At 43.8% G+C, this 25,209-nt stretch overlaps 1 pseudogene; it reads left to right on the forward strand.

Annotated features, from left to right (window-relative positions):
• Positions 1-7,985: 7,985 nt before the first annotated feature.
• LOC143979550 (5S ribosomal RNA) lies at positions 7,986-8,103 on the forward strand (annotated as a pseudogene).
• The last annotated feature ends 17,106 nt before the right edge of the window (positions 8,104-25,209 follow it).

Raw genomic sequence — 25,209 nt, forward strand, 5'->3', positions numbered from 1 at the left:
TTCTGGGTACTCCGGTTTCCTCCCACGCTCCAAAAACATGCAGGTAGGTTAATTGGCTTCTGTCCAAAAATTGGCTCCTTGAGGGTAGGGACCCATGTGAGTCAGCAATGTACAGGGATAGGATCAATTGTAGACACTCACTCAGGTTGGACTGGTGTCTTTATTCAACCTTTGTAACTATGTAACACTATAAACAAGAATTTCTTCGCTCTGCCTAGTGACAGGACACTGATCACAGCTCCCTGTGTTCGGAAGCAGTGATCAGTGTCATGTCACACACAGCTCCCCCCAGTTAGAATAACTGCCTAGAACACACTTTACCCTACAGCGCCACCTAGTGGTTAACCTTTTCACTACCAGTCACATTTACACAGTAATCAATGCATTTTTAATTGTACTGATTGCTGTATAAATGTGAATGGTCCCAAAAGTGTCCGATATGTCCGCCATAATATCGCAGTCATGATAAAAATCGCTGATCGCCGCCATTACTAATAAAAAAAAAAATATTAATAAAAATGCCATAAAACTATCATCTATTTTGTAAACGCTATAACTTTTGCGTAAACCAATCAATAAACGCTTATTGCGATTTTTTTTACTAAAAATATGTAGAATACATATCGGCCTAAACTGAGGGAAAACATTTTTTATATATATTTTTGGGGGATATTTATTATAGCAAGATGTAAAAAAGAATGCGTTTTTTCAAAATTGTCGCTATATTTTTGTTTATAGCGCAAAAAATAATGATTTTGGTGATCAAATACCACCAAAAGAAAGCTCTATTTGTGGGGAAAAAAGAACGTAAATTATGTTAGGGAGCCATGTTGTATGACCGCGTAATTGTCAGTTAAATCGACACAGTGCCAAAACGCAAAAAGTGCTCTGGTCTTTGGCCAGCCAAGTGGTCCGGGGCTGAAGTGGTTAAGGGCTCTTTCACACGACCAATCCGTTCAGATCCACCTGTCAATTTTTTAAGCGGACCTGAACGGATGCTCCATAGACCTCTATGGAGCGTCGGATGTCAGAGGTGACATGTCCGCTCAGATCCGAAAAAGTGTGACGGAGGAAAAACCTACTTTTCCATCCGTCATCGGATCGGGTGACGACGGACTTTGCGGTCCGTCATCACCCGACCTCCCATAGGGGAGAGCGGTGCTCTGACAGGTCCATCCCTGCACAGTGTGCCGGGACAGACCTGTCATCTTCCTGCTCAGTGGGGATCAACGGAACGATCCCCGCTTAGCAAGCGGATATCCATGGGGCGGATCATCACGGATCCACCCCATGTGAAAGAGCGCTAAGGCTGATTTCTGGTGAGTGTAAAATCATAAGGGAGCTGTGTCCCATGTGTAGGGATGAGCTTGGTGTTCGAGTCGAACTTGAACACCAGCTGTTCGCACGTTCAGCGAATACCGAACGTTATGGGCCGTTCGCGCCAAATTTGTGTGCCCTGCACCATTGCAGTGCATTGCTGGCTCATGATTGGCCAAGCATGCACTGTGACCATGCAGGCTTGGCCAATCACAGCGCCGGCAGCGAGGAGAGCCATAATTGGCCACAGGCATCCTTATCACTCAAGGGGTTTAGTACACTCCCCACACTATATAAGGCCACCAGTGCGGCGCCTTGTGAAGAGTGTTCCAGCCTGCAGGGAAAGCGCAAGATAGGCAGGGACAGTGTGTTCTTTTCTCAGGCATCTGCAGGAGTTAAAGTGGGTGTTACATGCCTCCAGCATAGTATACACCTGTATCTACCCTTTATTGCTGGTGTTCTCTAATATAGGGAAATCTGCAGGAGTTAAAGTGGGTGTTGTGTGCCTCCAGCACAGTATACACCTGTATCTACCCTTTATTGCTGGTGTTCTCTAATACATGCATCTGCAGGAGTTAGTAGGTGTTGTGTGCCTCCAGCACAGGATACACCTGTATCTACCCTTTATTGCTGGTGTTCTCTAATACAGGCATCTGCAGGAGTTAAAGTGGGTGTTGTGTGCCTCCAGCACAGTATACACCTGTATCTACCCTTTATTGCTGGTTTTCTCTAATACAGGCATCTGCAGGAGCTAAAGTGGGTGTTGTGTGCCTCCAGCACAGTATACACCTGTATCTACCCTTTATTGCTAGTGTGCTCTAATACAGGCATCTGCAGGAGTTAGTGGGTGTTGTGTGTCTCCAGCACAGTATACACCTGTATCTACCCTTTATTGCTGGTGTTCTCTAATACAGGCATCTGCAGGAGTTAAAGTGGGTGTTGTGTGCCTCCAGCACAGTATACACCTGTATCTACCCTTTATTGCTGGTGTTCTCTAATACAGGCATCTGCAGGAGCTAAAGTGGGTGTTGTGTGCCTCCAGCACAGTATACACCTGTATCTACCCTTTTTTGCTGGTGTGCTCTAATACAGGCATCTGCAGGAGTTAGTGGGTGTTGTTTGCCTCCAGCACAGTATACACCTGTATCTACCCTTTATTGCTGGTGTTCTCTAATACAGGCATCTGCAGGAGTTAAAGTGAGTGTTGTGTGCCTCCAGCACAGTATACACCTGTATTTACCCTTCATTGCTGGTGTTCTCTAATACAGGCATCTGCAGCATTTACAGTGGGTGTTGTGTGCCTCCAGCACCATATACACTACCCAATTGCTGGTTTTCCCATCTCCCTGCGGGCCATTACTATGTCTGGAAGGCCAACAAGGAGAGGCTGACAGTCACGAGCCAATAAAGAGGGCAAGCAGGCTATGTGTCTAGAGACAACAGTGCTGGTTTTTTACAATTTTGGATGCAATGCTTTGTAGCAGGGCTCATTCCTGCACTCCAGCTAGAGTATATGGGAGAGGTTGCAGTGTCGTGGCACCAGCACCAGCTTCTAAGGCCAAACTTTTCAGCCCCTGTTTAACAGGGGCAGGTAATACAATTTTTGGTGCGATGCTTTGCAGCAGGGATCATTCCTGAACTCCAACTAGAGTATATAGGTTGCAGTGTCGTGGCACCAGCACCAGTGCCTAAGGCTCAATTTTTCAACCCCTGTTTAACAGGGGCGTGTAATTACAATTTTTGATGCAATGCTTTTCAGCAGGGCTCATTACTGCACTCCAACTAGAGTATCTGGTAGAGTTTGCAGTGTCGTGGCACCATCAAGCAGTGCCTAAGGCCCAATTTTTCAGCCCCTGTTTAACAGGGGCATGTAATTACAATTCTTGATATAATATTTCACAGCAGGGCCCGTTCCTGTGCCCACCGAGAGTAACTGTGAGGACTTATAGTGTTGTGGCACCAGCACCACCACCACAACCACCAAAGGCCCAATTTTTCTACCACTGTTCAACAATGGCATGTAATTACACTTCTTGATATAATTGTTCACAGCAGGGTGCTCCCGCGCCCACCAAGAGTCACTTTGAGGGCTTACAGTGTTGTGGCAACACCAACACCTTAGGCCCTCATTTCTGCAGAGCATATAGGGCAGGCCAACTTACAAACATCTCCTACTTGCAAATGGAAGGCGACAACAGGAACTGAGATGAAAAAAGACGGACGGCAAAATAAAATATACAGGGGTGATAACCCTTCCCTATGTTTTCCAAAAAGCTTAAAAATGAATTTTTTGACTGGAGCTACATTTTAAAAATGTACCAGTTGAAAATTACAAACAGATTCTACTTAACACAACAAACCTACACAGTCCCTGTCTTGTTTGCACCGCCTGTATACTGTTGTTCTGAGTATATAGGGCCTGGGGGCCCCACGCCTTTCCTTTTTTTAATTTGGGTACGGGGTTCCCCTTAATATCTGTACAAGACCCAAAGGGGCTGGTAATGGGCAGGGGGGCTACCCATGCCAATTTTCTCAATGATTTTCATCCGTATTGCCAGGACCAGATATTACATTAAAACCGCAAGCAGTTTTAAATTACTTTTTTTCTGTTAAATGTAATTTTGTGCAGGGACTGTTCTGAACACGTGGCACTTCACAGACATACTATAGACACCCCCCCCCCTCCCCCCCCGGCACAATAGTTAAAGGACTATTTCACTTTTTTTTCACTTTAATCGTCATTAAAATCAGTGCTCCCGAAAAAACAGCCGTTTAAAAAAAACATTTTGTCCCCTGGGGCAGGAGCCGGGTCCCCAAACCCTTTTTAGGACAACATCTTGCATATTAGCCATTAAAATTAGCACTTTTTATTTTGAACGTTCAAGTCCCATAGACTTCAATGGGGTTCTAAAGTTCGCACAAATTTTCGGTCCGTTGGAAAGTTTTGGTGCAAACCGAACCGGGGGGTTGTTCGGCTCATCCCTACCCATGTGGTGTGGTGAAGGGATGAAGATTCTGAGGAATTAATTATAATTTTTCCAACACTCCTCCACGCACTGTTGGTTATTTTGTTACAGCTGATTACTCTACAGAGACTTTTTTATACTTTTTTATTCTTGTATGTAATGAAGACATTGTGCTGGATTTATATATTATTATGTGTTTAAAATTAATATCTTTCGGGGATTTATACAAGAGTTTAGCGCTGCTAATGCCTATATCTCCTTAGGGTGTTTAGACATTTTTTACTTCCTGATTCACTTAATATCAGCAGCTGGAGGGTTTGTGACCTGTTTATTTTAACAGATTCATGAGGGGAAGTGGATGTTCGCTGTTTAGTGATTATTTACTTTTACTGTTGTGGATAAGACTTGAAAATTGCTGTTCACAGATGCTCTTCATCCAATCTGACAGATCTTGAGCTATTTTGCAAAGAAGAATGGGCAAAAATGTCACTCTCTAGATGTGTAAAGCTGGTAGAGACATACCGCAAAAGACTTGCAGCTGTAATTGCAGTGAAAGGTGGTTCCTCAAAGTATTGACTCAGGGGGGCTGAATACAAATGCACGCCACATTTTTCACATATTTTTTTGTAAAACATTTTGGAAACCATTTATCATTTTCCTTCCATTTCACAATTGTGTGCCACTTTGTGTTGGTCTGTCACATAAAATCCCAATCAGATACATTTACGTTTTTGATTGTAACATGACAAAATGTGGAAGATTTCAAGGGGTGTGAATACTTTTTCAAGGCACTGTAGCAAACCTATGTTTTTGCCTATGCATTTCAAAGCATCTGTTTGACCATAATGCCATTCTCAGCACATACTCCCCCTAAGCTACAATCAGCCATAGAGAGTGAAAAGGAATACCTGCTACTTATCAGTATGTAGGAGCAAATGACAGCCAGTGCTAGTGCCTGAGAACAAACTACACCAAATTGGAGGAATAGACAGTTTGCACATTCACAGACAATCATTAAAATAGCTTCCATAAATCTTCAAAATCTGTGGGGCAAGCAACAAGGTTTATGCTCAAGGCACAACCATTACAATGTGCATTCATAATTATAAAGATATGCTTTCAAAGCATACATAGAACTTAAGTTTGCCAAACCTTCACACTTACCAATAAGATCTTTTTTATTACCCTGATAGGTTTTACTTATAGTATATCTAAACATTCAAATCGCCCAGATCTGGTCACATAGGCAGGAGTTAGAATCAAGAGGCGGCAGAATGTGGTCAAGGGGGGGAGGCTATGTACTTTTGATCGACTCAAGACCAGGTATCAGCTGCTGAATTGGTATCGGTTTAGGTATTTGTTTTAGATACTTCTAATTGAGGCATGCCTTTGTGTCTCAGTTTGGCTCTGATGTTCTGGATCTTCGGTCATCTGCATTGAAGTTGCTCTTGCATGAAGTTTCCCTGGTCAAGCCTATGTCAACAATGTATGAAGAACTGTTTACAGTAAGGCCGATAGCACTAACCAAATGTAGAGAGGTTTGGATGCAGCTCATCCCGAGTTTCCATGATGAGGATTGGGACGTTATATGGGAGGTACCATTTAAGGCCCAAGGGTCGGTTAGAGATCGCCTCATACAATTTAAACTGTGTTACTCAAGGCAGGGTTTAGCGCGGCATTGGTGTCCTCCGACGTCCAGCGCGGAGGGTTTGTTTTTAAAAGAACCTCCATGCCTATATTGTAAAACTATGGAGGAACACAAGAGCAAAAGTGGCATTTAAGATTTGGTGACACAGGTTGTTCCCTCTGACACATTTACTGCTGCATCAGGCTGAGCCTTGATAGCGGTGTTGAAGCTGAACTATTGCTCAAGCAGTGCATGCGATTTCTTCTAAAGGTACCTCTGCTTTGTGCATCTAAGGTCAGAGGGGGGTTAAAGCACCTCCAGAAATAGAGCTAAAGGAGTCCCCCTCTAGCTTTGGTAAGCCTACTCATCTCTACAGATGGCATCCTCCCTTGAGAAGGAGTGAGTAGAGTGAGCATCAGGGGCATGAACTGTTTATAATTGTTTTCAACACTGCAGCCCCTGTGTATTTTACCAAAGGTTCTTTTTTCCCTCAGCCATGATGGTTTAAAAAAAAAAAAAAAAAAAAAAGTTTAGCGACTTTAATCGCACAGGTTCTCTTTCATTGCCCAGGACCCTCAAACGGGGGAACTAGGGGCGGGAGAAAATGAATCCCCTCAGGGAACCGTGGATGACTCCTCTTCTGAGCTGTCAAATGTGGGAGAACCAGCTGGTTTCAATGTCTCCACATTTATGCTCCCTTAACTGAATGTTTGGATTCGTTAAAGCCTCCTCAGACTGTGCATGCTTTCTCCTGTCCTTTTATTGTCGGACAAGCCTTTTTGTATCTGTGAAGATCTCCCAGATAAATGTTATATTCCTCCTAAGAAAGTTTTTACACTTTATCCTTTGGTGGAGGAAATTTACTAAGTGCGGTATACTAGCAATTAACGCAGTATATCCTCTGTGAATAAAATATGTTATCGGCAGACAATACTCAAATGCTTAGGCATCCAACGAATAAAGTTCGAAGTCTTGTTAAAAGAAAAAACACTTTTTTCTCTGGCAGATTGAACAGCCTGGATGAAAGTAATTGCTTAATCATTGTGAGGCTAGTTTAACAGGTGTTCTAAGTATCCTGCTCAACAGGCCCAGAATTCTGGCAGCTTTATGCTTGCAATAATTGCTTGTGAGTTCCTTTTGTAGCACCTCCACGAGGTCCTCATGCAGGTGCTGGCTTATAAACTAGCCAAACGTACAACTGCTGAGATGCCTACGGCAGTTTGTACCTGTATAGGAGACCACCTGGGAATACCAGGTGCTATACATGGTTCTGTGCACATTGTTGCTAAACACAAACAGCTAAACACATGAGTGCAGGAACGCACATCAGTGGAGGATAAACTTCTTTTCCCCATGCAGAAACACCTGGCTAGTCTTCCTTTTGTGGTGGAACAGCTATTTGAAGATGTTTGGATAATTCATCCAAAGAAATTCTAGTGGGAAAAGTACCCCCCTTTTTTCCATTTAAGTAAAGGAGTAAATATATATTTTTTTTTTAAATCTCCTTCTTTTTGTGCCAGGGCATCAGCCTCCAGGCAGTCACGATGGCTTCCGCCATCAGGTTCAATAGGTAATCCTCAGAGTTAACCCTAGGGGATACTGTAGCCTCCTTATTGGGAGGCGCCCCGCTAGCTCAATAGGGGGAATTCTTCTGCAGTTCTCATACATCTGAAAGGAAGATGAATGGGGGACATCCTCAATAGCTCCAATCTGGAGTTCCGGTCTCCTCGTTTTTTCTCAGATTAAATGTCTCTAAGGATCCAGAGAAAAAGAAGTCTTTCTCTCTGCATTGAATTTATCCGATCAGTAGTCTCCTTCCTACAAGGGGAGAACTTCTGGCGTCTATCGACATCTAAAATGCTTATCTCCATGTGCCGATCTTCCCTGCTCACCAGAAATTTCTACACTTCGAGGTAGAAAATCTTCATTTCCAGTTTGCAGTCCTGGAAGAAGCATCTGTCCAAGGGAAATGGTCCAGATAACAGACGACCTTGCCCATCAATATTATAGAGATGCAGGCAGTACGCCTGGCCCTGGAGGCCTGGATGCTCAGACTATTATACTGTCAGGATCCAGCCTACGGCCACATCACCTTGAAAGTGCCCAATCTCGTCTGATCTCGGAGGCTATGCAGGGTCGGCCTGGTTAGTACCTGGATGGGAGACCGCCTGGGAAAACCAGGTGTCGCAGGCTCAATCCGACAATACCACAGCTGTGGCTTATATCAGTCACCAAGGGAGCACGAGAAGTCGTGCAGCCCAGAAAGAGGTGAATTTTTTTCTGTCTTGGGCAGAATGCAACATTCCTTGCCTATCAGCAATTTCATACAAGGAATGGAGAATTGGCAGGCGGACTACTAGAGTCATCAACTATTTTTTCCGGGAGAATGGTTCCTTCACCCCGGCATCATTCTGTCAATATGCCAAGGATGGGGAGTTTCAGACGTGGATCTATTGGCGTCCGGGTTCAACAACAAGATCGACAACTTTGTGTCAAGGACAAGGGATCCGATGGCATACGAAACAGATGACTTGTTATTTCCATGGGATCAGTTTTCACTGATCTATGCTTTCCTTCCTGTTCTGCTTCCGCGCCTTCTTCGCAGGAGCAAGCAAGAAGGGAGGGGGTGATTCTTGTGTCCCAGCATGGCCCAGGAGATCTTGGTTTGCCGGTCGCAAGGTCCAGTATTCCATCCTTCCTTACAAATGCAAAATTTAACGGTTTGGCTATTGAGACCCACATTCTTAAATAAGACAATGGGCTGTCAGCTTCAGTAGTTTCTACTTTGGTTATGCTGGGATTAATCCTCCAGTTAGGTCACCCATGAATCCTTGGGACTTAAGATTAGTTCTGTCGATGTTCAGCCTTTTTGAGCCAATACAGGATTTTTCCCTTGGTCCTCTTGAAGAGAAACATAATTTTCCTGCTTACCATATGTCCTGCAAGAAGAGTATCATGGTTGGCTGCTCTTTCTTGTAATGCCGCGTACACATGACCGGACTTTTCGACGACTTCCCGATGGACTTTCAGCGGACTTGGCCACTCACGATCAGACTAAGTCCGTTCGTTTTGAACGTAATGATCTAAAGGGGACTAAACAAGGAAGTTCAATAGCCAGTAGCCAATAGCTGCCCTTGCCCTCGTATTTGGTTCGTTGGTCCGTATTTCCTATTTGGTCCGTTGGACTAGCACACAGGCAAACGGTTTTCCCAATTTTTAGTCCATTGGACTTGAGTCCGTTGGAAAGATTTGAAACATGTTTTATTTCTAGGTCCATCTGACTTTTGGGGAAAAAAAGTCCGCTGGAGCCCAAACACGATCAAATTGTCTGACGGATTCCGGTCTCCCGGACCAAGTCTGCCGGAAAGCCCAATCGTGTGTACACGGCATTAAGAGTCATATTGGATTATTCTTAAGGATAAGGTTATAATTTCCTTCTGAAGGTAGTGTCAGATTTTTTAAATTTAAACCAGGATATTGTTCTGCCTTCATTTTTATTCAGAACTTCGTTCTCTGAAAGAAAGGTCACTACATTCTCTTGATGTGGTGAGAGCGGTCAAGGTGCATTTAAAGGTGACCGCTCAGATGCATAAAAACAGATGTTTTTGTTTGTGTTGCCTGACGGTCCTAAAAGAGGACAGACAGGTAGCATCATAATCTACGGATTCTAGGTGGATTCATCAAGTGATTGTTCAAGCTTTTGGCTTAAAAGAAGAGAATTTCTCCTTTTTCATTTTAAAGGCACTCCACCAGGGCCGTTAGTGCTTCTTGGGCAGTGCATCACCAAGCCTCCATGGCTCAGATCTGCAAGGCCGCAACTTGGTCTTCAGTCCATACATTTACTAGATTCTATCAAGTAGATGTAAAAGATCATGAGGATATCGCCTTTGGACGCAGTGTATTGCAGGCTGCAGTATGAGTCCTCTAGTCTCTTGGTGCCCTACTATTGTTGTGTCTCCCTCCCTTCAGGTGGCATTGCTATGGGACATCTCACATAGTAAAGACTATGGCTCGGTGTCCCCTGATGTATGAAAAGAAAATAGGATTTTTAAAAACAGCTTACCTGTAAAATCCTTTTCTTTGAAGTACATCAGGGGACACAGATGTCCCTCTCTTCTTTAGTATACACCTGTATTGCTTTGCTACAAACCTGAGGTACTCCCACCAGTGGGAGGGGTTATATAGGGAGTGCACTTTTTAATTGAGGGCATGCCAGTGTCCATCATCTGAAGGTGGCCTATAGCCCACATAGTAACTACTAAGGCTCTGTGTCCCCTGCTGTACTTCAAAGAAAAGGATTTTACAGGTAAGCTGTTTTTAAAAATCCTGTTTTGTGCTTCCAGTTCAGCTCAAAGGAAGTGAAGTCCCTGTATTTCTGGCAAGAATGGTATTTTCTGTACAATGATCTCAAGATCAGGAATTTGGCCTTGCCTCCCGGTATTAAGATCCAGTTAAAGGGCTTTCGGGAAGGGGTGGGAAGGATTTAACACTATTCTTAAAATTAACACTTTGTTTATCAATAAAGCCTTGTGCTCATTATGTTATTTATTCTGTCAAAAGTCAAAATGTCATGAGAAAACAAAGCCATGTTTTTTTCCCCCAGCTAATTTTACCTAAACAGTCCACAAATTTAAATTTGATGCTAATTTTAAGGAAGATCCAATTAGTGATTTTGACAGTTAAATAAAGCCTATCTAAACCAAAAAACAAACAAGTAATATATTGCAACTTACCAGTTCTTTTGGTGGCTGCATTAGTTTTCTTTTTTCAGTCTCATTCCCTTTATTTTTACCTTGTAATGCTGCATATAACACATTTCTCATGCTTTCATGTTGACACTGTTTATCTAGGCAGTAGCAATTGCGGTGGCGGCCACTCATGCAGGGCACATGGGCACTGCCCCACCCCCCTAATACATGCACCCTGCCCCCTGATCTACATGCAGGGCACTGGATGCATGGAATTGAATATTTTTTTTATTTGAAGCCGGAGGCTCTAATTGGCTTCAAAAAGGGTGGTCTCGGGGCGCAGGGCCCTGCACCCAAAGCCCACCCAGTTGTGTGACAATAGCAAATTATTATTCGCTATTGCCTTCCTGCTTCCCATCCCAGCCAATCAGGAATTGGGTCCTGAGCCCCGATTTGCCGAGAGGAGAAGCGACCAGATTGGCCAGAGTAGAAGCAGGAAGGAAGAGGAGGAGATGAAGGGGGAAGCTGCATGGGACCTGCATGGAGTAAGTGTGGGGCTGGCGGATGCATTGACAGGCAAGCGGGGGATTAACCCAGCGACCCAGAGTCGGGTGGGTTTTATTGAATGGCCAACCGACCAGCCAGGGGGGTAGGGGGGCGGCCCTGAATTGTGGGCCATTATCCCAGTTTTACTATACAGTACAATAAACTGGAAGTTCAGTCAAGCACTAACTATACTTAAATCTACTCCCTATTCTATCTACCTTGTGAAAAGAAAGATCTGTAAACGTACCTATTCTGAGGGTGCAGGTGCACTCACCTGATCAGGTCCCAGTGCCGGCTTCAGTATAGAGAAGGGATAGCCAACAATGGATGTCCCATAGTAGCCTATGGGTGACATTATCGCCCAGGCATTGCAGCCGTAGTCAGCAATTTATCCTCTTTACTGAAGCAAGCCATTGGGGAAACCATGTGACCGAACCGGAACTCCCTGGGAATAGGTAAGTATACAGCTCTTTCCTTTCACAAGGTAGATAGAATAGGCTTAGAATGGGGTGGGAGTAGATTTAATACAGTATATACAGTAGTTAGTGTTAGGACACCTATTATTCTCATTTATGTATTAATAAGAGAATGTCTGATTCTAAAAAAAAATGTGGTTTTCTGATTTCAGTTATTCTCTTTCACTATTCCCGTGTTTTCTACAGAAAATGTAATGCATATATAGTGACATTTTGTCTGGCATTGTGTTATCTAACTAAGAATAATTACAGAATTAGAAATGGCTGCTGGTCTTAGGGCTGCATATGTGGTTTAGATGGTTTCCTTTCACTGAAATAAGCTCTGATATTCATGACTTGTGGGGAACGTTCTTCAAGTCAGACCATCCTGACATGATACACATAATACAATGTATGTCTTTCATGAGGGCCACTAAAATACACATTCAGAACCCTCTATCAATCCTTGTATTTATTTTAACAGGAATACAGCAAAAAGAGTAAAAGCTAGGTTTATGCTAATTTTACTATCATGAATATCAAATGTAGTATTGCAGAATGTCATTGCAGAGCTCTTTGTTTCTTTGATTTACAGTGGAACTTTGGTTAATGAGTAACACGGTTAATGAGCGTTATGAAAGACGAGCAACTTTTTTTTTTTAATACTGACTCGGTTTGAAAGTGTTGTCTCGCAAAACGAGCAGAATTCAAGCTAATGGGGTGTGCAGTACCCCATTTGGCCAGAGGTGCGGGTTCACCGCTGACACTCGGAAACACTAGGAAATACTCAGTTCCCAAGTGTTTCCAAGCCTTTCTGAGGGTTTTCGAGTTCAGCCGAGCTGTCCCCGAGTAGTTCTAAGGCTCTCTGGCACCCCCCACCTCTGGCCACATGCGGTATTGCATGCAATAGAAGTTAATGCAGAATGAATTATCTTTGTTTCCATTGACTTCTATAGAGAAGCTCCCTTTGATAGAAGAGTGCTTTGGATTACAAGCATTCTCCTGGAATGGATTATGCTCGTGATCCAAGGTTCCACTGTATATAGCTAGCACTAACATAAAAATTCAGAGTGTCAAAGAAGACCTCTGCTGAGCAGGGCTGGACTGGGACAAATATTTGGCCCTGGACTTCATCATGACCGGTCCACTTTAATTTTGAGTGTCTCCATCAGCACCCCCCTTACATCAGAGTGTCTCCATCAGCAGCCCCCTTCACATCATTGTGTCCCCATAAGAGTTTCCCCATCAGCAGCCCCCTTCACATCAGTGTGTCCCCAATCAGCAACCCTCATCACATCAGTGTGTCCTCCCTCTCCTCCCCCTTCCACATGTACTTACAGTTTTGAAGGCAGCTTCTCATTACTCTCTCCAGTCATGTGATAACAAGTGATTAGAGGAGAGAGGAAGGAATGTCTGCAGGCTGTCTATCTCCCCCTGCAGGCTGGAGGGAGCAGAAAGCCTAAAGCTCTCTCCAGCAAGTGACGGCAGCTGGTCCTTTTGACAGGAGTGAAATCACAATCACTCACTGTCAGAGAGGAGCGGCTCAAGGACTACACCTGACTGGCCCACTGCACCATCGGCCCACCGGGAAACTCCCGGTAGTCCCGATGGCCAGTACATGCCTGGTGCTGAGGGAAATACAGAAGATATTGCTGACATTCTTTGGAAGATGCTAGTTTCTTATCTTATGCTGCAATACCTTCTGATTCACAGGCCATGAACATACAGGTTAGAAAATCAGAGGACTTGTCGTAAGTCAGTGAAGGAAGTACAGTTTGAGAAGTAGAGTTTGCTAGATCTAGATTCACTATCTGTAGAGAGTGAACACAACTCTGACCACCTTCTACTGTTTACTTTAATTCTGGGAGCTTTACACTTCTCCAGATATGTGTGTAGGCAAGGCCAGAGTTGTTGAGTTATACTGAGTTGTTTGATGAGGATGAGGTGAAGGGGAAGGCCCCCCAACTCATTTTAAATTCAAAGTACTCTTGTCTTTAACCACTTGCCGACTGGCTACATTTTGGTCTCATCACTCCAAATGACTTTGGGCCAGAAGGTTTGAGGCTTTTCTCTGTGCTGTTTGGCTTATTGTAAGTGGGATACTTTGTGGTATTTGTGTACTAATGGATTTCTTCTGGCGACTCGACCATGCAGCCCATCTTTCTTCAAGTGCCTCCTTATTGTGCATCTTGAAACAGCCACACCACATGTTTTCAGTCCTGCATTTCATCCCTGAAGCAGCTCATACATTGGCTGGTGTTTATAGCGCTTGGTCCCGCCCACCCTGACATCGCTGCTGAGTTGTAAGTCATCACAACTCAGCCGCGATGTCAGGGGTGGGCGAGAACAAGTGCCAACACCAGCCAATGATTGAGCTGCTTCAGAGAGGGGGCGAGGCCAGAGAAATGTAGCGGCCCGCCCAGACCCATCTTATTGGCTGGTGTTTGGTAACTGTTCAGTCCCGCCCACCACCAACATCACCGCTGAGTTTTAACAGCTGGTCTCTCTCCCTGCATGCAGTGTCATTATCTGACAGTTTCATAAACTGAACAGCTCTGGCAATTCTCACAATCTCCTGAATGTGAAACTCCAAACTGCCATCTAATGCTGCCAATCAGTGCCAACCAGTACTGCCTATCTGTGCCAGTGCTGCTTATCAGTGCCAACCAATTCTGCCTATCAGTGCCAACCAATGCCAACCAGTGCTGCCTATCAGTGCAAACCAGTGTTGCCTATAAGTGCCAACCAATGCTGCCTATCAGTGCCAACCAATGCCAACCAGTGCTGCCTATCAGTGCAAACCAGTGTTGCCTATAAGTGCCAACCAATGCTGCCTATCAGTGCTAGTGCTGCTTATCAGTGCCAGCCATTGCTGCCTATAGGTGCCAACCAATGCCAACCAGTGCTGCCTATCAGTGCAAACCAGTGTTGCCTATAAGTGCCAACCAATGCTGCCTATCAGTGCTAGTGCTGCTTATCAGTGCCAGCCATTGCTGCCTATAGGTGCCAGTGTTGCTTATCAGTGCCAACCAATGCTGCCTATCAGTCCCAACCAGTGCCAGTCAGTGCTGCCTATCAGTGCCAACCAATGCTGTAAATCAGTGCCAACCAATGCTGTCAATCAGTGCCAACCAATGGTGCTTATCAGTGCTGCATACCAGTGCCCATCAGTGCTGCCTATCAGTGCCCATAAGTGCTGCCCACCAGTGCTACCAATCAGTTCTGCATATCAGTGCCCATCAGTGCTGCATATCAGTGCCCATCAGTGCTGCCTATCAGTGCCAATCAGTGCTGACAATTAGTGTCCATCAGTGCTGCCTATCAGTGCCCATCAGTGCAGCCTATAAGTGTCCATCAGTGCTTCCAATCAGTGTTGCCTATCAGTGCCAATCAGTGTCCATCAGTGCTGCCAATCAGTGCTGCGAATCAGAGCCTATCAGTGCCCATCAACGCTACCAATCAGAGTTCATCAGTGATGCAAATTAGTGCCCATCAGTGCTGCCTATCAGTGCCAATCAGTGCTGCCTATCAGTGCCACCTATCAGTGCACATCAGTGCTGCCTATCAGTGCCACCTATCAGTGCACATCAGTGCTGCCTATCATTGCCCATCAGTGATGCCTTAGCAGGGATGGTGGAATCCCCTCTACAGATAATTGCAATACAAATTACATTCAAGTACAACACCTTTTTAGTTGGGAGGTTCACACCATTATAGCACTTTGGAATTTTTATTTTTTAGAGTGTTACACTTAATTGTATATGTTTAAGTTACAGTTATAATGTGAATTATTGCGCTTGAAGTTAATTTCCCATCACCCCTGCTAAGTTCATGTCTTTATGGACCTTGCTTTGTGCACAGGTGTACAGTCATGTTGAAATTGGAAGGGGCCATCCCCAAACTGTTCCCACAAAATTGGGAGCATGAAATTGTCCAAAATATCTTGGTATGCTGACGCCTTAAGGGTTCCCTTCACTGGCACTAAGGGGCCAAGCCCAATCCCAAAAAAACAACCCCACACCATAATCCCCCTTCCATCAAATTATTTGGACCAGTGCACAAAGCAAGGTCCATAAAAACATGAATGAGTGAGTTTGTGGTGGAGGAACTTGACTGACCTGCACAGAGTCCTGACCTCAACCCGATAGAGCACCTTTGGGATAAATTTGAGTGGAGACTGCGAGCCAGGCCTTCTTGTCCAACATCAGCGCCTGACCTCACAAATGCCCTTCTGGAAGAATTGTCAAACATTCCCATAGACACACTCCTAAACCTTGTGGACGGCCTTCCCAGAAGAGTTGAAGCTGTTATAGCGGCAAAGGGTGGGCCAACTCAATATTGAACCCTACGAACTAAGACTAAGATGGCATTAAAGTTCATGTGCTTGTAAAGGCAGGTGTCCCAATACTTTTGTATGTGTATATATATATATATATATATATATATATATATATATATATATATATATATATATATATATATATATATATATACACATGTATGTGTGCTTGAGCTTTTGGGTAATGCAATAGGCTGCGCATGCCTATCGTTTGAACACTGCTGATTGGCTTTATCAATTCCTTGGATATCTTTTTATATCCCTTTCCTGTTTTATACAGTTCAACTACCTTTTCCCGCATTATCTTTGACAATTCTTTTGTCTGTCAGGAGTCCAGAAACTCATTGACCTTTTATACACACACACTAATTACAAGCATACCGATCACAGGAGGACGGTTACCTTTAATAGCCATTTCAAACTCCTTTGTGTCAACTTATGTGCATGTTATCAGGCCAAAATCACCAGGGTATGTAAACTTTTGATCAGGGTCATTTGGGTATTTTCTGTTGCCATTATGATTTATAAAGAGTAAACACAGTTGATTGATAATAAATGGCTTCAGCCAAACACCAACCATGAGTGAAAGAAAAGTTTTTGTGTTATTCATATTCTTTGACAAATGGGCAAGAAATTTTGACAGGGTATGTAAACTTACGAAGCAACTGTATAATCTGGTTTTATGTACATATTGATGATATAATAGTATTTACATCCAACTCTTCATTTAACCCTCCAGGAGAGAGGGTGTCAAAAGGAAATATCCAGAAGGTCTCCCTTTGGCAGAGATTGTGGAAGCGCTCTGCCTCGGGGAGATCCCTGGACAGCCTCCACTATCCACATCTGTAACCCTTTGGTGAATTTGTTGTGGACATTCCCTTTTTCTATAAACTGACGATGATCTCCAAACCTCTGACATAATGGTCTGATGGTGCGACCTATATAATACAGGCCACATGGGCAGTTGAGACAATATACTACAAAATCTGTAGAGCAGCAGAAAAATTCCTTGATGCTATAGGTTTTTCCTTTTATGACATCATTTTGTTTGTCATGTTCTACAAATTTGCATGTTTTACACAGTGGTTTTTCGACATTGGTACATGCCCATTAGAAGGATTAGGCAAGGCGTGATATTGATTTTGATTAATTTGCTGGGTGCTATTTTTAGTTTAAGGTTAGGTGCCCTTATATATGTTATTTGTTTTTTTTTTATGTATACTGTTCTGCAGGTGTGGATCTGATAACAGTATGTTCCAATGTTTTTGCACGATGGATTCCATTTTACGATGTTTACTATGGAAAAGAGTGACAAACCTAACAGACATGTTCTAACATTTTCTCTGTTAGTTCTACCTTTGGGTTTATTGTGTAAGTACTGATTATAAGCAAATTCTTCCAAGTCATCAGGATATCCTTTATCCTTGAATTATTTTATTGAGAAACAAACTCTGTTCCTTATAGTCATCATGGTTTGTGAGACAAAATTGACCTTTAGGGATATTGTTTTTCCATGTTGGGCGATGACTAGAGTTGTCACTTCATCCCTTTAAACCTGAACACCTTTCAATTACACAGGTTCTGAGGCTAATTAAATGCAGATAAGGCACCAAGTGAGTTTAACTACCACTTTAATCAGCCACAGAACCTGTGTAATCAATATATGTTTGGGTTTAAAGGGATGAGGTGGCAACCTTAGTGATGACAGCTGTATGATGTACTGCCTGCCTCTTGTGAGTAGCCCATTATGGGGGCTTTATTAAACTGCATTCAACATACTACACGTAGTGGCACTTTTTGCTTCTCTCCTTGTCTGTTTTCTACAGAGTGAGCTGCGCTCTGGATTTTAAGCTGACACAAGTGTATGGACTTATACCAAGAATACTTTGAACTATTATTTGTGTGTTTCCCTTTGCGCCTATAAACCACTTTAGTGCTTGTATGGTGAATGTGAGAACATCCCTAGCCACAACACAGAAAGAACGAGCTGAAACATGGTGACTTACATCAGCATATGGCACAAGTAAATGTTGGCATGGCAAAAAAAAAACATAAGTGCAGCTCTAACTTAGTAATCAATAACACAATAATGGTGGAACCCTCTAGTGTATGGAAATCTCAATAAACTTCAATATAAGTGCAGTCTCATATGTGCCCATAAGTGCGGTCTCAACATCATCAGTGCCCATAAGTGCGGTCTCATATGTGCCCATAAGTGCAGTCTCATATGTGCCCATAAGTGCAGTCTCATATGTGCCCATTAGTGTGCTCTCATATGTGATCATAAGTCCGGTCTCAACATCATCAGTGCCCATAAGTGCGGTCTCATATGTGCCGAAAAGTGCGGTCTCATATGTGCCCATAAGTGCAGTCTCATATGTGCCAATTAGTGTGCTCTCATATGTGATCATAAGTCCGGTCTCAACATCATCAGTGCCCATAAGTGCGGTCTCATATGTGCCGAAAAGTGCGGTCTCATATGTGCCCATAAGTGCAGTCTCATATGTGCCCATAAGTGCAGTCTCATATGTGCCAATTAGTGTGCTCTCATATGTGATCATAAGTCCGGTCTCAACATCATCAGTGCCCATAAGTGCGGTCTCATATGTGCCGAAAAGTGAGGTCTCATATGTGCCCATAAGTGTGGTCTCATATGTGCCCATAAGTGCAGTCTCATATGTGTCCATAAGTGCGGTCTCAACATCATCAGTGACCATAAGTGCAGTCTCATGTGTGCCCATAAGTGCAGTCTCATATGTGCCCATAAGTGCAGTCTCATATGTGCCCATTAGTGTGCTCTCATATGTGATCATAAGTCCGGTCTCAACATCATCAGTGCCCATAAGTGCGGTCTCATATGTGCCGAAAAGTGCGGTCTCATATGTGCCCATAAGTGCAGTCTCATATGTGCCCATAAGTGCAGTCTCATATGTGCCAATTAGTGTGCTCTCATATGTGATCATAAGTCCGGTCTCAACATCATCAGTGCCCATAAGTGCGGTCTCATATGTGCCGAAAAGTGAGGTCTCATATGTGCCCATAAGTGTGGTCTCATATGTGCCCATAAGTGCAGTCTCATATGTGTCCATAAGTGCGGTCTCAACATCATCAGTGACCATAAGTGCAGTCTCATGTGTGCCCATAAGTGCAGTCTCATATGTGCCCATAAGTGCGGTCTCATATGTGCCCATAAGTGCGGACTCATATGTGCCCATAAGTGCGGTCTCATCTATGCTCATAAGTGCGGTCTCATATATGCCCATTAGTGCAGTCTCATATATACCCATAAGTCATAAGTGAGGTCTCAACATTATCAGAGCCCATAGGTGCAGAGTGGGGATTATTACGAGACACCGGCCGGATGACAGAGCGGAGATCTCGGGCTGTGACAGATCTTGTATATGAAACACCGCTCACCGTAACATCTTGCCTCCTGGGCTGGTGTTATGATGAGAAGTGTCCTCCCATCGGATAGTGTCTACCCTATACTGCGCAGGCGCAGCTCTTGCACAATAAGGAGAACAAAGGAGACGCCGAAAGTCTCAGAAGATGAATGGCGCCTGCGCATTTAATAGTACCTTCTGGCCTGAGGCCAGGTTCAAGCCCCACCATCCAAGTGGACATAGATGATGTAAAACAGCACTTTGTAACAGGGCCCCCTGCGGGCTCACTTCGGGCATGGCCTCGCTTCGCTCGGCATATTCTGCCTCTATGTCCACTTGGAGGGTGGGGTTTGAACCTGGACTCAGGCAGAAGGTACTATTAAGTGCGCAGGCGCCGTTCATCTTCTGAGACTTTCAGCGTCTCCTATGTCCTCCGTACTGCGCAAGCGCAGTTCAGGGCGGACACTATCCGATGGGACAGTATTCGACAAGACATCGGCATTGTGATAGACAGCACACTGTTCCAATGCCAGCCCAGGAGGCGGGACATTATGGCTAGCGGGGTTTCATATACAAGATCTGTCACAGCCCGAGATCTCCGCTCTGTCATCTGGCCAGTGTCTCGTAATGATCCCTACTCTGCACTGAGAGATGGTGGGTGGGGGGCAGCGGGAGCGGGGGGGACATATTGGCGGCAGTGCTGGCAGGGAGCAGAGGAGGAGGGAGGAGGTGAGAGGAAACTACCTCTGTGGGCAGTACAGACTAGGGTCTGTGAGACCCCTCCGCCCACTACAGCAAGTGGGGATGGAAATATAAGTCCCTGCTTGCTCTAGAGAACTACAAATGGGAAGTGCCAAGGCCGCAGGCTGAGGGTACAGGAGGAATAGCAGCCACCGGCAGGATATCACAGGGCAGTAACAGTTTTTCTTCAAAATCAGCAGTCTACTACAGAGGAACTACAGAGCCCAGAAGAAGATGGGTGGCATAGTCGGTGAAAGTAATAGATCAGCAACAAGGACAAGGAAAAAGTTTTTTTCTGGAGTTTTGCTTTAAGAGATATTTTACCATAAGACCTATTGTGGTAGTTGATGTTTCAGATTTAATCATCCTACATTTACGTATAAATGTAAAAGACAGCTGACATAGCAGATGCTCTTCATTAGAGAAACAGATATGCATTTCCTCCAGAGATGTTATATAAAGCAATTTCATATATTAAATTTGGCTTATAATGACCAAAGTGTAATTTACAAGAGTGTTGTTAGTTTGCAGTTTCTAAGCATTTTGATAACTCTCATCACTGTTCTCCATACTTAAGCACTATGGAAATGATTGTGGTAACAACCGCAGAAAGGAAAAAATCAGCAGATTGCGAAGGCAGACCATCGGGACGAGGTCAAATGCAAAGTTTGCAGGCCGGAAATTCTTTTTCTCTAAGAAATTGCTGTGTGCAATTTAGATTAGCTTGATACTGCAATCTGTTATTGGCTCCTGTCTACATTGGCCCTAGTATGTGTATGTATGAATGAAGCCTTAGATTGTAAGCTCCTTGAAGGCAGGGGCTGATGTGAATGTGCTATATAGTACACACTATATTGCCAAAAGTATTGGGACGCCTGCCTTTACACGCACATGAACTTTAATGACATCCCAGTCTTAGTACGTAGGGTTCACTATTGAGTTGGCCCACCCTTTGCAGCTATAACAGCTTCAACTCTTCCGGGAAAGCTGTCCACAAGGTTTAGGAATGTGTCTATGGGAATGTTTGACCATTCTTCCAGAAGCACATTTGTGAGGTCAGACACTGATGTGGACGAGAATTCCTGGCTCGCAGTCTCCGCTCTGATTCATCCCAAAGGTATTCTATCGGGCTGAGGTCAGGACTCTGTGCAGGTCAAGTTCCTCCACCCCAAACTCAGAGACAGCCAACCCCTCCTCCAGCACACAGAAGGCGATTTACAGCCTCTGCTGTGCATTTTTCCCTATGAGACTGTATAGAGGGGGAGGGTGTCCTCTCTGTCCACTCAGATCCCTGTGCTGTGCAGTATGTGACAAAAAAAACCACTGTCCCTGCCTGCACGAGCTAAGGAATAGGCTTTGATTTGTGTGTTTTAGAAGGCTTTAGAGAAGAGACGATGCAGAAAAATAGGGACAACTTATGTATAAGGATTTGCTTCCTCTCTGTGTATCACTTAAAGCTAGTCACTTCTGTGGGTATACATAAGCATTTACAAGCACTCTAAACAATAAGATGAAACAAAGTGAAAATTTGTTTTGCAAAGAATACCCAATGATGCAAGGGCATTTTTAAAGATTGTTCACACATGATTGGATTATTGAAGTTATCACATCTTCCTCTTAGTCACTAAACCAGTATAAATTAACTTTTACTGTACTCCTTTAGTAAATCACGGTCATTAATCACAAGCTTTCCATCAATACCGTGGGTAAAATTCTTCATGAAGTATAGATGGAAAATAAAAGGTCCCACACATATAATAAGACAATCGGATATAGGGGGTTGTTTACGAAAGGCAAATCCACTTTGCACTGAAAGTGCACTTGGAAGTGCAGTCACTCTAAATCTAAGGGGTAGATCTGAAATGAGGGGAAGCTCTGCTGATTTTATCATCCAATCATGTGCAAGCTAAAATGCTGTTTTTTATTTTCCTTGCATGTCCCCCTCGGATCTACAGCGACTTTACTTCCAAGTGCACTTTCAGTGCAAAGTGGATTTTCCTTTATTAAATAACCCCCATTGTGTTGCTATGTCATTATTCTTGCCATTTGCCTATGTAACAAATGTGACCATTATATGCATATGCTGCAAAATTCTCATGTGTATTATAAAGTCCTATAGTGTTACAGAGGCTTACAGTATATGAATATTTTACTTCCATGTAAATTTCTGCCTGCATATTAAAAGAAAAAAAAAACACAATTACATACATAATTTAAAACTTACACAGAACCAAAAATAACATTATTATTCTAGAAATGCCAGGTTTAATAATAACTCGTGGGTCGCTGTTGATGTGGGCAGACAACTCTGAAATGCTGATTAATCCTTCTGCAACCAATAAAAACATATATGGATAATGCAGATGATATGCTTAACATGGCAATAATATATTTATAAAGTGTGTGTGTTTGTGTGATTTGTGTAGGTGAATAAAAGCTGGCATATATTTGTATAACGCCATTATGTTACAACATTAAATTATCACTTTTAAAATGAATAAAGTGAGACTATACTCACCTTAAAGAGTAACTCCACTTTCATGGAGAAAAAAAATAGCAAATAAAGAAAAAATAATATAGCTTATACAATTGCGACACAAATCATATTGTAATTGAATGTCATTGAATGGAATTTCAATCTTCAGCTCCTGTAATTTTCTGTAAAATGCAACATGGCTACCTGGAAGTGTTGTGTACACTGAATGTGTACAGAATGCCCCCCCGAAACATTATTTCCTGCTTGTGTGATTGGCTCACTGATTTTCCCAGAAGTCTACACTAAGATACAAGTCTGATTTTTGGCACCCCCTGCAACAGGGAGATACTCCCAATAGGAAATCACGTCTAAAGGGATGCAGACGAAAGAAAAAAGTCCTGGACGGTCGCACAACGCTAAAGACATCTTTATCGCAAGAATTAAAACCCAATTCAGTCACTCCATGTACACAAGAAACAGGGAAAAACAAAAACATTTTTTATCTATGTCTAAGCATCATTACATGGTGTGAAACACGTTAGCTGTTTTTCCCTGTTTCTTGTGTACGTGGAGTGACTGCATTGGATTTTAATTTTTGCAATAAAGATGCCTTTAGAGGTGTGCGGCCGTCCAGGACTTTTTTCTTTTCCTCTAAATTGTGCAGAGCCAGCACCTGCAAGTTCATACTAAGGCGGGTGTCTTTCAAAGGTTTGAAGCTTCTGGAGCGGTAATTCTCTTTCCTAAAGGGATGCAGACCCAGCAATTTTCCTAATTAGAGGCCTGCAGGTGCAGCAGCTGGTTGATAATTATGAAACCACTCTCATTAGACTCACTCAGAACATGGGCATAGAGGCACAAACAAGGATCTTTTTAGATTAACAAAAGGAAGGAATCTACACTTCAGCCCTGGAAGATTTTATCCTCTTCCTGACCAGAGCACTTTTTACAATTTGGCACTGTGTCGCTTTAACTGACAATTGCGCAGTCATGCAATCCTATAAATAAACAAAATTAGCATGCTTTTTTTTCCCCACAAATAGAGCTTTCTTTTGGGGGTATTTGATTACCTGTTCGGTTTTTATTTTTTGCTATAATAAATATCCCCAATTTATTTATTTTAAAAAAAACACATTTCTTCATCAGTTTAGGCCGATATATATTCTTCTATATATTTTTGGTAAAAAAAAAAAAAAAAAAAAAAAATCGCAATAATAATGCACATTGATCACCCAGGGGGGAAGGTTTTTTTTTATAAAAAAAAAAGGAAGCTACTGTTTAAATTCAGCAATGCAGCATCTTAGAGCTTCCCGCCAGCCACTCACATTATTGGGTGGCTGGCTTCTGGGACTCAATTGCCAGCTGGTTTCAATGTCTGGGCCGAGATGATGTCAGCATCAACATTACCAAATCAGTACAATGAGCTGGGCGTGTGAAGCTCGCTGTACAGGGTCAGACCGGCAGCTAAGTAACTTACCTTCCCGCCCACTATATGGACGAATGACAGCGGGCAGGATGCTCCCTTGTTCTGGGCCGACGTCGTATGGCATCGGTCTAGTTTCACCACGTCCAGGTGCCTGCAGGCGTGCTGTGTCCCTGGGACATGGCGCAACTCCGATCTTGGTAAAGAGCCAAGTGTCCAATCACAGCTGATCACATGTAAACTTATGGTTATCGGTTCTCCTCGCCACACTGACAGAGTGAGAGGAGAGGTGAGCTGATCAGTGCCATTTCATCACAAGGGAGACCTGTACAGGTAATCAGGACACTGATGATCACTATCCTGATTATCAGTGCAATAGTGCCCAGCAATAGTGCAGCCCCATCAGTGCAGTCCCAATAGTGCCCAGCAATAGTGCAGCCCCATCAGTGCAGCCCCAATAGTGCCCAGCAATAGTGCAGCCCCATCAGTGCAGCCCCAATAGTGCCCAGCAGTGATGCCAATCTTTGCCCAGCAGTGATACAAGTCAGTGCTGCCTTTTAGTAAGGTGACCAGAAATCCCCGGTTTCCGGGGACAGTCTCCAGTTTGAGGACACTGTCCATGGATCGAGTCTGTCCCCAGTTTTGTCCCCGGATTGGATTTGAACAGGGGCTGGGCAATTTCAAAGACAGTCAGTGCAGAATAAAAAAAAAAAATTCTGAATACCACACCCCCGCTCCACCACACCTACTGCCTTAGGGGGATGTATTTTTTCCATTACCAGTGACCCTTTCTGATGATCACGTGCTGGCCACAACGGAGGGACTATTTTTTGCAGTTTCGGGCGAATGCCCATTCAGCTCCGCTTGCATGTTCTTCTGCCTTGGCTTAAGTCCCGGGCAGCCGTCTGCCTGTTTATCGCATTGCCTTCCTTGGCGGAGTGATTTTCCTCTGCTCCCCATCCAGCAGTATCGTGGTCCGGAGAGTGAGACTTGAGAGGCTGGGAGGCGTAGTGGTGACGGGCAGAGAGAGGCAGCTGAGCTCAGCAGATGGTGTCCAGCAGCAGGAGCAGAGGGGAAGAGGACCTGATGGTGGGGCTGCCAGTGCCTTCAAGGCTTCAACACAGGTGTGCTTTGGGGGTGTCTGTGAATAGACTACATTGCGCTTTGTCTGTCTCCCTGGAATAATGGATGGTATCATAACTCACAGGCAGCGGGCACTCTGTGACACACACTGTGACAGAGCAGTGCCAG

The sequence above is a fragment of the Lithobates pipiens genome, unplaced genomic scaffold, assembly GCF_037356315.1.
Source record: "Lithobates pipiens isolate NorthernLeopardFrog02 unplaced genomic scaffold, aLitPip1_a1.2 Scaffold_13, whole genome shotgun sequence".
Lineage (NCBI taxonomy): Eukaryota > Metazoa > Chordata > Amphibia > Anura > Ranidae > Lithobates > Lithobates pipiens.